Source organism: Electrophorus electricus, chromosome 1 (genome assembly GCF_041902795.1).
Source record: "Electrophorus electricus isolate QZ-2024a chromosome 1, ASM4190279v1, whole genome shotgun sequence".
Classification (NCBI taxonomy): domain Eukaryota; kingdom Metazoa; phylum Chordata; class Actinopteri; order Gymnotiformes; family Gymnotidae; genus Electrophorus; species Electrophorus electricus.
This window is the reverse complement of record NC_137497.1, coordinates 3,093,560-3,109,701: the sequence shown is the minus strand read 5'-3', so window position 1 is coordinate 3,109,701 and position 16,142 is coordinate 3,093,560. Positions and strand designations below refer to the sequence as shown.

Below are 16,142 nucleotides of genomic sequence, written 5' to 3'. Positions count from 1 at the left end.
GCTAGAGGTTAGTAGGATGTAACTGACATTATAAGGACGATTCCTAATAACAGGAAAAACAGGTCATAATACACACGGCGTCATATGGCAAAAACAAACACTGTTAGAACAAGCAAAACAAGAAGAAAGTCAGAAATGATGGAACAATGTTAAAGACTATAGAAAACATTAGCAAGAGTCTGAACTGTAGCTAGCTAGCTAGCTAGCTAGATAGATAGATAGATAGATAGGAGAGTAACAATACTATACATATGCAAACATGCAAATTAATGATACTATACACACAATCAGTAATGAAACTCTATATATACAGACATGTAATGAGACCACACACACACATCAGAGATGAGTCACTATACACATACATACATGACGTCAATGAGGAGACTATATATACACACACATACAGATAAGAGTACAGTTTACTAATTACCTCAAAAACTCTTTAGAGGGACATATTTAAGGGCAAAAGTGAGCATGTCACTAGAAACCCCAAAACTGCTGCTAAACAGCATTCACTAAAAATCCAAAATGATTATAGACAGAACTACACTACATCTACAGCACTGCCCCACCTGGGGATAGTCAGACTCTAGTAGCACTACATCTACAGCACTGTCTCACCTGGGGTCAGTCAGAGTCTAGTAGCACTACATCTACTGCACTGTCTCACCTGGAGTAATAAGTAATAAGTAACTGGATCTTTACTGTTATTAAATGTCAGCAGCTAATGCTGATGATTAAATTTAAATGTTACATAAAATTTCAACCATTTTATGAGACTGGTTAAATAATTTAACTAGAACTTACACTGTCGTATGAGATTAATGCTATTTGGCAGGTTTGCAGGAACAATCAAACTGGTGAAATACCAAACCTCTTGATATCTTAACAGATGCACTGCTGGTTTCTGAGAGTAGTTCAGGATAACAGTGCATGTTATGTTCCCTGCATGTGAGTTTAACTCATTTTACACACATACAAGGAACATTAAAACACATCCAGGCACCCTGGTTGGTTGTATACAGTGTTAGACTTTTCACACTGCTTCAAGCTCTTCCAGGAAAAAATTAGAATATATAATTTTATATTTATGGACTGATCAAGTAATGTGTACGTCACGGGACGTTCCCCCCCACGAGTCACGTGGTACGGCCTGCTCCGTGCAGGGGGTTCACTGTCAATTGCAGCCAAGCAATTTTTGATTGCACGCACCTGCACGGGTTACTGTTATGTGTCTATTTAAACCTCTGCTAGTGTTTGCATTGTGTTGGTCATTATTTGCTGAAGTCTGTTTAAACGTGTGTATATCCATTGTTCAATGTTGTGTAACCCGTGTCTAATTAAATGTACTGTTGTCTGTCACTAATGTTGTGTGTGAGTGCCACCATTGTTGTTCGTGTTATGTTAATAAATGTTTCACTCTGTCGAGGTAGTCTGTGCGTCCTGCTCCACGCCCATCAGCACTCGGGCCAGCAGCAACGTCACAGTATGATTTAGTATTAGAATTTGATCAGAAAATACATCCATTTTTATCCTCTCTTAGGAAAGTAGTCCAGGGACAGACAGCCCAGAGAAGCCAGTCTGCGTTATGTTATTGTAACGATCCGAATGTCGCAGGACGCACAGACTCCGTCGACGTAGACAGACATTTATTGATAAAGACGGAAGACTACGGCACTCACATTTAACGTACTCGATGAACACAAACATAGTGAAAACAGACATGAACACGTTTAACATGAACGTGGTGAACAAGTACTTCAACAACATGACCATGAACAAAGGTAAACCATGAACAATGACTGATAATCCTGCACACACCAGTCTGGGTTTAAATACACAGACATAACGAGTCCAAACCAGGTGCAGGTGTGTGCAGGCGTGGTTACAAACACGATAAACAAGACCCTCCCACTGCACACGGCGGGCCAAACCACGTGACCTGTGGGAGGAGAGCGTTCCCTGATAGCTATCCATTCACAAGCACATTTCCAAAGAAACACGTTCTGTTCTCAGCCAGACAAAATACAGACACATGAATCTGCAGAAACCTCTCCACTGGTACCCACTGAGATAGATGAAGATTCCTCAAGGTGAGGAGACATGTAACTCTGGGTAGGTATAAGATGACATTTAGTGGTGATATAGAGGTATTAACAGTATTAGACATGTAACTCTGGGTGGTATAAGATGACATTTAGTGGTGATATAGAGGTATTAACAGTATTAGACATGTAACTCTGGGTAGGTATAAGATGACATTTAGTGGTGATATAGAGGTATTAACAGTAGGTGTTTACAAGACTAAAGCAATGCTATTCCTTCAGTTGCCTTACAGTCAGTGTCTCTCTTATTGGGATGATGTTTATTGTCTTATAGTCAGTGAGCAGACAGAGAGAGACTACCTGTACTACACACCAGACACTAAGTGATCAGACAGAGAGAGACTACCTGTACTACACACCACACACACGCCAGACACTAAGAGATCAGACAGAGAGAGACTACCTGTACTACACACCACACACACACCAGACACTAAGAGATCAGACAGAGAGAGACTACCTGTACTACACACCACACACACACCAGACACTAAGAGATCAGACAGAGAGAGACTACCTGTACTACACACCACACACACACCAGACACTAACATATCAGACAGAGACTACCTGTATTACACACCCGACATCAGACACTCGGTGAGCAGACAGAGAGAGACTACCTGCACTACACACCAAACACTAAGAGATCAGACAGAGAGACTACCTGTACTACAAACCAAACACACATCAGACACCAAGAGATCAGACAGAGAGAGACTACCTGTACGACTCACTACATCTCATCTCTAGATGATGTATCTTTGTAAACCAGTTTTCCATCTGTACATTTATAGGTACTTTACTAACAGAACTGTTGTAAAGTTTATGCAGGTCTCCATGCCAATAAAATCTCATGAGGCTCCTCTGGTGTGTACAGTAGAGTGCAGGTTACACAACCCCAGCTGAGTGTTTAGTAACACCTCACCCTCCTCTGCTGTTATGAACCCCAGTAACCACACTTAGCCCTGCACTGCCATGCGTACTTGCACACACCCCTGATCTGATTCACCAGAGTTCTAGCACACACCTGATCCTCATTCTCCTCATTACGGCCCCTTTATCAGCATCCCTCCCCTGTGTTCACGTCATGAACAATTCCTACTCGGTGCGTGCCGAGTGTTCTAGAATCTTGTTTGTCTTCCTGGTTTCCCGACTTCTGCCCGTTTTTCACACCTCGTCTCCCTCCTGGCACCTGGACACCCCCCAGACTCTGCCCCGTGTTATTGACCTCGGAACAACCTGACCGCGAACACCTGTCTGACCCCCATGGATCGGTTTGATTTCACTATTAAAACCACTTGCAATTGGATCCTCTTCCTTGTGTGTGTGTTCAAAAGTTACAGGTGTGTACTGTAGAGTACAAATTATACAACCCCAGCTGAGTGTTTAATAACACCTCACCCTCCTCTGGTGAGTACTGTAGAGTGCAGATTATACAACCCCAGCTGAGTGTTTAATAACTCTTAGGAATGTTAGACACTGGAGCCTTTCTGTCTTCAGGCACCTAATGCAAGGTCTCTGCCCATCAGCCATGACATGGCAGCTTGACCGTGAGCTGGTCACCCGAGGTCATCCGCTCCCCCTTCTTGTCTCCTTTACCGCTCCCTTTCTCTCTCTCTCTCTCTCTCTCTCTCTAAGCACAGGAGTAGCTCATGGCTGGCACGGGAACAGCTCGTGGCTCGTTCATGCATAGAACATCTTTACTAACCTTGTCTCTTTCCTTTCTACGTAGGCCCTTAGATCATGCCTCGCTTTTCCCCCCCGTCATCCTGCAGATTTAGATAGTAGATACAGGACACATATATACTCTGTGCTTTCCTCAATAAAGTGGAACTCTCTTGATTCACTACCTTGGTGTCAGTGTCTCGACTTCCCCGGACTGATCCGGCTACAGAGGACAGAGGGCTGGGGGGAACTTGGAGGAGATCGAACCTGAAGGACTGGTCACTTTGAACCAGGTTCTAAAAATAAAACCTCAGTGTGGTCTGTTTCCCTATTAGTTATTAAGGTATTTAAAAAGTACACATCACTTAATGAGAACTCATTCTCAGAGAGCTTAACTCTTATTTCCCCCACTATGTCATACATGTTGTCATTAAAAGGAGGAGCTGTATAACTGGAATTGTTGACTGTCATCATCACTCAGTGATCATCAGTAACACACCTTACAAATGAGCTTAGAATTGTAAACATGGAGTAGACCTTACATTACTGACAGAACAGCACCCTCCACCCTTCCAAACCTACAATAATGTCACATTACACACTCAGATTCTTTCACTCACTTTGGGTCAGACGGCACAGGTCCACTGTTGAAGCTAGGAAGACGACCCATGGACACATCACTCTTCAGAGACACACAGCTGGGTGCTGGAGACTCTGCTCTCTTTACCCTGATGAAGATGAGGAAACTTTTGAGTAATTACATACTTCACTACATCCCATTTATCCTGAATATTCCCTCTTCCTGTTTTCTCAGATTAAGTGCTGATGGAAAGCTCCTCACTTTGGATCAGAGGTTCCTCCTCTACTGCTGGAGTTATAATTCCCCATTATGGAGAATCACACATACACCACTGGACACTGGAGATGCTGCTCTCTGCTTCCTGTTCACACACACAGAGTGAATCACACTGAATAAATTCCTGACAAAATTGACAACATATTAAAAATGAAGTACACACTGATATTAACAAGGTAGGTGGACAACTGAAATAGTGATGACAGCAGAACACTGAACACACTACTGGATTCAGTTACATATTCCACTAAATACATAAATAATGTTATACTGAATATATTTAAAATTCCCTTTAAACACACAAAAAGCTGTGCACCATCACTTGTATGTTTTTCTATTTTAAAGAAATTAAATAGCAAATCCCCATAATAAGTAATCAACTTTCCCAGAATGCTTCCCACAGGAGATGTAATGTTTCCACACAGTGGGAACTGAAGTCTGGATGCTTTCAAATGTATTAATGAATTAATATTATACAGTTCCCATTTGGTGAGCGATTTTGTAAAGGTTTTCAATGCTGGTTCAAAATTCCCATAGCCCTGTGGAGACCTTCACTGTGTCTATGATATTTGTTCTCACGGACTGCTCCGCCCCCGTAAGTCACGTGGTGCAGGGGGCCACGCCCCCGTGATGACGCGCACCTCCCCGGGTTCAGCGTTGAGTTTGTCCGTCTCTTTAACCCGCCAGTGCGCATCTCAGTGTTGGTCATTGTTAGCGGCATGTTCGTATCCATGTTTGTGCAGCCAGTGTTGTGGTTAAGAGTGTTTTTGTTCCCTGTTAATGTAACGTGTGAGTGCCGCCCTTGTCTTAAATGTTTAATGTCAGTAAATGTTTCACAAAGTGGAGGGAGTCTGAGCGTCACACTCGTCACAAAAGTTATACACAGTACTACATGTAGTGAAATATTGTAGGACTGTCTGTTGCCATTTGAAACAGACTACATAAAATAGATAAAAAGTGGAAGAATAAGAACATATAAAAATATAGACACATAAAAAAGTTGTATGAAACATACATGTGGATGAGAACATAAAGCTCTCATATATGCGTCAAAGTTCCCTCAGGCCCTGGAGTGATACTCTGAGCACTCAGATACCGTAACAGACCGTATATATGGTCACATTATGTTGGAGTGTTATTTTGACGCGTAATGGCCCCAAATATGTGCACACTGGCCGTCAACTGCCAAAGCACCAAATAACACCAAATAGCAACCAGCACAACCAGTATGTAACACACCCCATGACAAAGAAATTCAAGTGTAATTTCATCATATTTACACTGAGTTCTCAACTTAAATTTACTTGATTCAAAGCTTTTCACTGCATACGGCAAATTAATCTATAGAGAACACATGTATTTATACTAGTGATACATATGGTGTGTTAATCTGTGCATGACGGGAAGAGGAGCAACCGCATAATTTCTGACACACACACTCTCACACCAGAGACAACGAGTCAAATATAAAACCAGGCTCAGTGGTTAAGGAACTTGACTTATAATTGGAAAGTTGCTGGTTCCAGCCCCACCGTTGCCACTGTTGGGTCCTGAGCAAGACAGAACACTACACAGGGTACACGTTAGCGAGATGACGGACAGAATCCATCAACGCTAGTCTGTGAAATATATCACTATGACATTTCATCATGGAAATTATCTGGAACATAAAGTGGTGCAGTTGCATTGAAGTAAGACACTATAGTGATGATTTATAGTTTCAGTTGTGTTATGCTGTGACTTTATTAATACACAGCTCTATAGCTATGTCCATGTTACCATTTTGTCAATCAAAAACTACAGAGTAATGCTTATTTCTTCAGCACAAGATTTGTTTATTCTGTTTCTTGTTGCATTAACATTCTGTCACTGTTACATTTGGGTACAGCTGAAATAGTGATACTGAACCTGACAACATGTACATTGATTAAGGGCATATAACAGACATCAGTTGTTCACTACATTTACAGTACTCTATAGGTGGTGGTGGTATCTTTGTCCTTAATCAGTGTACATCAGTTGTTCACTACATTTACAGTACACTATAGGTGGTGGTATCTTTGTCCTTAATCAGTGTACATCAGTAGTTCACTACATTTACAGTACACTATAGGTGGTGGTGGGAAAAGCGAGGCTTTGCGAAACACTGAGATGTTTGAAGCAGTTGTGTTGAAAATAGTTTCAACGTCTCAAAAGTGTAGTAAAGACTACTGTAGGGGACTGGGATGAGTGGCACTGGTTGGCTTTATAACTGTGTTCAACCTGGTGTGTTGGCCAGAACACTTAAAGCCATACTGAGTTCAAAGGTGTAATAACAGGTATGGGTTTTGATGTTACAGAACTGAAGTAGGGAATAGGGTAATAATGCTAAGAGATCAAGCACAAATACAGATATTACTTTAAATGTCAATGTTGCTTGTAAATGACAACCTGCACAATACACAGAAAAGCCTTTTACAGTCGATTGTAATGTCTATAGTGAGATCAATATACAGTAACTGGTGCTTGGGTGCCATCTAGCGGCAAATCTCTAGAACTGACTCAGTGACTTGATAAACCAAGAAATGCACTGACACAACTAACATTTAAACTACTGATTAAACCTCCCAAACTCAAGGACTGATACACAAAGGAAGTACATCTCCCAGCTGATATGAAACACAGTATTACCAGAGGAGAAATGTGGTAAATGCTAAAACATGAAACTAAACCTACACAGAGAGCACATGGAGTAACGTGTCTGCTCTTTAATGATAACTCTAAACATCAACTAACACTGCCTCTTCCTAACAAAACACCAACATGAAAAGAAGATGCCTGACTTACATTTTATCAGCAACACAGTCTCTGGGTTTAACACAAACAGAGTTTTACTGTGTGGGTAACACTCAGCACTGCAAGAAATGACGTCTAAACGCACGCAACCGTACAACCGACATCTTTAACCAATGACACAGAGTTTAACTGCATAATCCACTAATATCTTTAGCCAATGACACAATACTGAACAAATATAATATAAAGAAAAACAAAATTAAATAATATTCATCATAATTCGTCCATCACGTCTGGGCCTGTTGAACAGATACAATCTGACATGATCTCCACAGTGGCCACTTCTGCCAACATCTTGATAATTTTTTTCTGTAAAAAACAAAGTGTAACCTACTCTGCCTAGATATTATTCTGGTCGGTTATGCCAGGCTATCGATACATATGATCAATAAATATTTCAGAGAAATTACCATACAAACACAACAAAGGATGCTTGTTTTCTGTTGTGTTCTGTAAGGCTTTTAAAATTCTTGGTATCTATTTAATTAACTTTCTGTGTGGACCATATTTCATCTATGGCAGAAGGAAGTGTTGTGAATATAGATAATTATGATTATGGATAATGAAGTTCAATAAAGTAAAATAAAGGAACATCTCATTTATTATAATATTTATATTTTAAAATGTTAGTTGTTCTGCTGTTTTGGGTCTGAGTCAGCTTGTTTTCTTCCCAAATTACCTCCTCAGTCTTGGAAAAGATTCATTCACAGTGAACACTTGTTGCTGGCATACACAGGTGTTTTTACCATTGTATAAATGTGTGGATATACAGCACATTACTCCTGTCAGTAAACCAGAGGATCTCTCTCTACACACACTTTCTATATATTAATGTCACTGTATCTATAACTACTGCTCACTGGATGTCTCTCACTAGCCTATCAGTCAATATGTCCTCTCAATAACCTTCTATCTAGACAACACTGAATCTGTCTCTCAAATTCTCTGTTCTCACAAAACCCCTCAAAGTTGATGTGTGTTTTCTTGACTTATAAGCATCCATAGAGTGTGTGACTGAGACAGATGTGTGATCAGGGTTGTTTCAGACACTGTCAGTCAAAGCCAGGAGCAGCAGGTACTGTATAACACCTGTAGAAACACAAGCTTAGTTCACCTGTGGTCACGTGACATGGCCGTTTTGAGCCACACTTCGGATCAGCGTTTCAAAACGCTGCGCTTCAGAAACTCGAAACAAGTGTAGAAACGTCCGTGTCGACCGTCCCATCCTAACTACAGGTAACACTACAGCTAATGAATTATACAGGGAATCTGAACTGCCCACTGAGAATGTGGACAACACTACAAAATGACTGAAACTGAACAGAAACTAACTGTAAAAAACACATCACAGCAGCGACTTTACGTTTAGACCAGCGGAGTTTTAACTGGGACGATTTGGAAAGATCACTGACTAACTACGACTTAAAATCCAGATTTACAATAACTGACCACATATATCTGACCCCGTTAAATTATTTTAAATATAACTGCGCAATCGTGCCTGGTGTCCGTCATTTTAGTTGTTAGCCAGTTTAGTGTCCCGTTATTTTAGATGCGTAGCGTTAACTTCCCCAGGACTTTAATCTTTACATTTAATCCACTTTTGGGTGAACCTACAATTTAAACACATAATTTGCTTACAAAACACGTTGTTTAAACTGCACCGACATCGCATTTTATCAAACAGAATGAACTTACCGCGCGTATCTCCAATCCGCCCAACTAATGGCGAGAAAAGTGGGAAAAGGGAGAAAAAGGAAGAGACGGAGAAAAAGGAAGAGACTACAGGAACTCCAGCGGGAAAGTAGAGGGCGGAGCACATGTCAATCATTTTCAACTGAAGCCAATTACACAACCGATTTCTGATGTCAGTCATTTTTATTAAGCCAATCAGCAGCCAAAGTTACCTGTCCGTCATTTTTCTGCAGCCAATCATAGACATGCAGTCTATACAGCCAATGGAGTCAGTCCCTCCTACACGGACTTGTTTTGCGGCTGCGCTGAGAGTAAATCTCCACTATGTCGGTACGTTGAAACACTTCGGAACTTCACATACCGCTTTGTAGATCTAACTTACAGATGATTGTAATTTAGACAGATACTCAGACTCACAATAAGCATGTAAGTGTGTGGACGTCCATGGCATGTTGTGCACATGACAAAGAATCTTCTTAATGGCTGAATGTTGGGAATGAGTGTGTGTATTTCAAGTATTGTGGAAAAATAATTTGTTTGCCTGTATTTGGTACATCAGAAAAGTACATTATATAATAATAATAACAGCAATAACACCACTTTGCATTATTAACAAAAATATACTATGAATAATCACTTTAAATTCATGCAACAGCACAACTAATAATTAGTTTTTTACATTTGGTGTGTAATTTTTCAGAGAAGCAAACTGCTTATTCAAATCACATTAGATATAATCACATTAGATACCTCCATATAACATTAATACATAATACTCTACATTATAAGACAAATATAAAAGAGTCCTAAATAAGCAGATTATTTTGTATATTAAACACAGAACACACAGAACACATAGAACACAGTCTAGTAGTAGAATAGCAGTAAATGTGTATTAGCGTTGCTTTAAATGCCCTGCAGAGGAGATAAAGATACAAGACAACAGTAAGAATAAATAACAGCGGGATCACTGCAGTGCTCTTCCATTAGAAGAAGGAACCAAACAGGTTCCTGATCATATGATAAGTATATTAAAATATTAAGTGAGCAATCTCCGAGTGAACTATCTAGGGGTCCTTTATAGCAGAACACAACCAGATTCCATTGAGATGACTCCCAGCCTCACTACAGGGTGTAATTAATGACTACTCGTATGTCATAAATTTGCATATGACAATTATTATTCAACATTACATTTTAGCACAAAAACGTTATATACCAGTTGTCACGGAACGCGCTTCTCCCCCCGAGTCACGTGGTTGGGACCGCCACGTACAGTGGGGGGGGCTGTTTTGTTTGTAACCACACCTGCACACACCTGCACCTTGTCTGTCTAAATGTATATAAACCCGTGGCAGAGAGTGCAAGGTGTTGGTTATTGTTGATGTAGCGTGTTAATGTTTTTTCGTCATTGTTAAAGCGTATGCGTGTTCATCGTGTTTGTTTAAATGTCAATCGTTTCATGTTCATGTGTATCGTTTGTAATAAGTGAGTGCGGCTGTCGTTTATGTTAATAAATGTACGTCCCAGTCGGTGGAGTCTGTGCGTCCTGCCCCTCGCCCAGCGGCACTAGGGCCACCTCGCGTTACACCAATAGAATAGAGAAGAGGAAAAACCGGATATAACAAACCTATTCTTAGCTTGTTTCTTTCTTAAACCTAAAAAATCGCACATAATTATATTAATTAAACCAGAAACCCCAAAATAAAATACGTAGCAGGCCTGATTCAAACACAACGACTACTTCACTCTATTGAGCACAAAAAACAACAGTCCTCTCGGTACAAACGGGAATATCTCCTCAATCTGAGATGGTGTAGTATCTGTAACACTCTGTCCCTCGACGGGCTAGTTACACTTAATCACCCAGGATGTTATCCAGCGTAAAGGCCCAGTCTCTCTCTCTCCCTCTCTCTCATAGTAAATGATAAAGTAATAGTCTTGACAACTGCAGTATAAGCAGCTTTTCTTCTTCTGTTTGGGATATTCTAACTTGTAGGCTACTAGTCTAATATCTCATCATGCCCCACAAGTCTTGTTGTTGATTAATAAAAAGTGATTGACAACAAAACTCTGTCCTGATCAACTTTTGCTATCAGAGCTTGAACAGCTTCCATCATTGTCAGAGGTCCAGAGCACCTGCTGTAGGAATGAAACACCTAGTGAGGTGTCCTCCACACCTTTACCTGCTATCGCCATAGTAGATCCTGTTACTATATTTTTCTGTTCTAGTTTTGCTAGAGATAGCTCATGTTTTTTTCTTTTTATTTGTATCAAATTTTAGAATTATAATTGTGAAATAAAATTTACTCAGTTGCATTTTTCACATGGAGGTGTTTTACTCTGGATCTGTAAGACTTGCTGTGTGGAGGAGAATGCTTTTTTATTGCATGTGCCCTCTCAATAAAGATCGCTGTATCTGTCTCTGGCTCACTAGTCCAATAGATAATCCCACTGGTTAGTCCCAGTTCACAAGAACAAGAGCTTAAACCCCCTGGTTAGTCCTGACACATTAGTCCAAGAGCTCTCCTGGTTAGTCCTGACACAACGAGCCCAAGAACTCAACCCCTGGTTAGTCCTGACACAACTAGTCCAAGAGCTCTCCTGGTTAGGTGTGTGGCATAACAGTGATGCAGCACAGTGTAAAGAATTCCACTGTCACAAGATCCCAGGAGAGTGAGGTAATAAAATTAAATTATACTGTAAGAACATGAATAGTCTAAAAGAAACTGGATTATGTAGAGAAAAGGCTCCTGCAGGCATCAGTATAAGGCCTTGGAAGCCCCCCGTGTTAGGTCTTGGACTAAGGCCCAGACATCACGAGATAGACTGAAAGAAACAATATTACTGCAGTGAGCACCAGGTGGTTTGAATGAGTTCACTGTTTTTTAATAACAACTTATATTTGGAGAGAATGGTAGCAGAACTGGATAATGTTTTGGGGTATCTGAAGGTCAAGAGGCCTTTTTGAGTCTTTACGTGCAGAACAGAGGCTCTGATGCAAGTGGTTTCAAGGCCTCTGTGGTAGTCTAAGGCAGATCACTCTGAACTGTTCCAGTGAGAAATAAAAACAGATCTTTTCCAGCACTAATGAAGTTAAGACTTGAAAGCTTCTTTGAGAGTTCTATGGTTAAGCAAGGTTTCTTATCTTACCACAAGGGCAGATTGATGCTGACCTGGAACATCTGGCAGGTGTTTGGTGGTGTGAGTTAAGATCATCTTTGTTTAAAAAAAAAAAAAAAAGAAATCTTCCTACAGGATTGTAACAGTGAGCAGTAAACAGGCGAACACACGTATAGAAAAGAGCGAGATTTAATAAGGGCAAATCCAGATTCAGAGTCCTTAAGGTAGTCCATGGTCATAGAGCCAATACAGACAGTATAAGGATACATGATGAACCAAAAACAAGAACATGAAGGCAAACAGGGGAAGCAGAGTACAACAGAAACTAAGAAATAACACACAGGCTAAAAAATGCAGGCTTTGAAAAACAGACAGGCTTTCTGACATATCCAAACACAAACATTCAATTAAACACATTCTACCAAACAAACACAATGAACAGCCAAAGACACAGGGACAGAGACGTGGTTTAAAATACATGAACCTAACAAGGTAAAAACAAGGGACAGGTGTGGAAAAATCAAATGAGGCTTGGAGAAAACAAAACTATGACATGGAATTAAACTACATAAGACAAGGAAAACACGAAACGCAGAAGCTGGGAGGGACTAATTGTGACAAGTTTCAATTTGCATATATTGAATAATGTATGTCTGAACATAGTGGTGGAGACTTCAAACACTAGTATGTAAAGAAGGTGGGCGATTACATAATCACTTCTGAAACTGTATAAAAATGTGTGTTGTGAGATTGTTAGACATATTCCAGACTAGGCCTCATTTGTAACATTGAGTTCAGAATAAAGACGGGACCAGCAATTAATTAACTTAATTCCAGAGTCTGCATCTTTATTTCTATTTAGTGTGTATTGAATAAACAGTTGGAAACTTTAATGACGTTAATTGGTGGCCTGCACTACGGGGATCAATTGGGTCAATTGACAAATGGATCCACACAGTCGGCAGGAGGGTTATCAGCACCAGATGACCTACGACCCAAAGCTGCATTGTGTCTGTGACCAGGGTCTGAATCCACACATGCACCGTTAAAGGTCAGCAGAATGCCTGTTTGAAGAATTCTGCATAGGTGGTACAGACCTTGTCCACAGAGTTTTTGTAACGCGAGGTGGCCCGAGGGCCGCAGGGCGAGGGGCGAGGGGCAGGACGCACAGACTCCACCGACTGGGACGAACATTAACATAAACGACAGCGGCACTCACGTATTACAAACGATCGACTTTAGACTAACACGATGAACACGCATACACTTTCACAATGACGAAAAAACAAACAATCAACACACCACATCAACAATGACCAACAACGCTGCGCACCCTGACGTGAGTTTAGATACACACAGACGAGACGACGTGCAGGTGTGCGCAGGCGCGTGGCCACAAATGAAAGTAAAGACTAATGTGCAGTGAATAAAGAGAAATGAGTGTGTGAAAAAAAAGAGAGAAATGTAACCATTGCATTTGTTCCAGGTGTCTTTGTCTAAATGTGGCCACAAGTTAGTAGCACCCCGATAACAGCATATTGTGCACTGATACGACGTCCACCGTCGAATAACCTTGAACGCGTCACGTTAAAGCTTATTACGGAAGGTCAGAAGAGGGGAAGTTACTAAATTACCAAGGAGGTAACTGGGTATGTAGACAGCTTGCCTCATGATCCCAAATAATACTTGATTAGGTACTGCGCGCACGCAAAATAAATTGACTGTTACAGTAACAATACCAGTAAATTAAATTATATACATAAAACCAAAGGAACAAGTGGAATATAAAACTTTGACGGTGCCAGTCACTGCAGTAAGGAGCATACATGTTAAAACATTAGCAAAAGGGTAGAGTTTAAATATTACAGGATAAGAAATTTAACTAGTGTGAGTGGCGGTTAAAAATTTTGGAACAGTGAATATTTAATTTACTCATATAAGTTCTGGCTAAGTGAATATCTTAGTAAACATCTAAATTCAACAAAACAAATTAGAACTGAGGGGATATGTAACGAGGAGGCTAAGCAGGATGCGGAGACGAGTCGCATTAAACACAAACACACGTTTATTTCTATACGTAACACTCACCGTAGCTCGCAGGCTCGCATATCCACACACTGACAGCAGTAACACGGCCACGCGAGACTTCAATACACACAGACTAATGAAACCACGGGGGGCAGGTGTGGAGCACAGGGGGGCGTGGCCACACTGACGAACACACACGAGGAGACGTTCGGGAGGTGTCGCTGTACCCTGACAGAGCCCACCCCCATAAAAAAAAAATAATAATAAAAAAAAGTTTTTTTATGGAGTAGAAATAAATTTAGAAAAGGTGATTATCTCTCAGCTTTCACACATACACACACACACACACACACACACGCACTGTAAGTCTTGCTTTTTTGGGAGGATTGGTACCATCACCTGTGAGCTGTGTCACAGCGGGGTGTTTATTAAAAAAACAAAACAAAAACCCCAACTTTTTGGGTCATGTGACCAGCCAGCAACTCCTTACGATGAACTTCCTGTCAATGAATGTTTTACCATTGTTGTCTTACATCTGTTTCCAAATACAGTATATTGTAATTAAGATCTGGCAAAGCTACTGAGATCACTGGTAAAAGATTTACAGGCAGGTGTATTTTTGCACTGAAAATTCATTACATTCCATTTATATGCACTGATGGAAGACTGTAAGATTTTCTTCTCATTCTAGAGATGGTTGAATACCTGCATTGCCAACGACGCGACTGTTGTATTACGGAGGCTGTTGTATTACGTGATTTTAGTCAGGGGAGAAGTGAGAAGGAGAGTCGAGGATACAGCATGTGTTCAGGCTGACACTGGTAGTGCAGTAAAGGTTATGGTGAGTTATCATGATGGAAGGGTGGCTCAGGTATACCATACTTCAGAAAAACTGTGGGAAAGAGAAAAGATGGAAGCTTCTGGATGGTTTTTGAGGGGCATCATGAAATTAGAAAAAGGGACGTTTGATATGTTGTGAAAAAAGAACCATTGTATAAAATATTAAGACCTAATGGAGAGCTAGAGGCTGTTATGACATGCACACATAATGCTTATGAAGTGATTAATGAACATGAATGCTGATTGTGTGGCATTAGACATATGATGCATCATACTTATACTTGCTCCAGAAGTGACATGTATGTATGCAGCAAGTGGAAATGTTGGGAATCACAAGTATAGTAATATATTTAGTTTTCCCAGGGAGCTGTAGTAGACTTTTATCTGATACACAGAGGAGTGTGAGGGAGCCGTTAGAGAGAGAGAGCACAAGCGGGAGGGGGAGCGAGAGCCCCCACACACCCACACACACCCACACACACACGCACACCCACCCACACACCCACACACACACCCACACACCCACACACACCCACACACACACACACACACACACACACCCACACACACACACACACCCACACACACACACACACACACACACCCACACCCACACACACACACACACACACAAATTCAGGAGGGAATTTGTATGTCAGTGTGTGTGGTACATGTTTGTGTGGGAGGCTGTTTGTGAAAGAGATCAATCAGAAACCAGGCAGAAAAATGCAAAGGGGGGCAGACAAAAACCAGAAGAGATTTACACAGAAACCCCATCAGATACACTGAAGACTAAAGGAGAAGAACGCAACCAGGACAAATTTTGGGTCATGTGACCAGCCAGCAACTCATTACGATGAACTTCCAGTCACTGAATGTTTTACCATTGTTGTCTTACATCTGTTTCCAAGTACAGTATATTGTAAATAAGATCTGGCAAACCTACTGAGATCACTGGTAAAAGAGTTACAGGCAGGTGTATTTTTGCA

At 40.9% G+C, this 16,142-nt stretch overlaps 1 protein-coding gene and 1 long non-coding RNA gene across 7 annotated transcripts in view; one reads left to right on the top strand and one right to left on the bottom strand.

Moving 5' to 3' along the window:
* Positions 1-16,142, top strand: part of LOC118241338 (uncharacterized) — a 198,880-nt gene that overhangs the window by 78,439 nt on the left and 104,299 nt on the right. The gene's annotated exons all lie outside the window — the stretch shown is intronic.
* On the bottom strand, positions 3,859-9,255 carry LOC113569317 (uncharacterized). Its single transcript, XR_014125174.1, has 4 exons — positions 9,166-9,255; positions 4,618-4,717; positions 4,397-4,504; positions 3,859-3,880 (listed from the first exon to the last, which is right to left on the bottom strand). It is a non-coding gene; the product is annotated as an uncharacterized LOC113569317 (long non-coding RNA).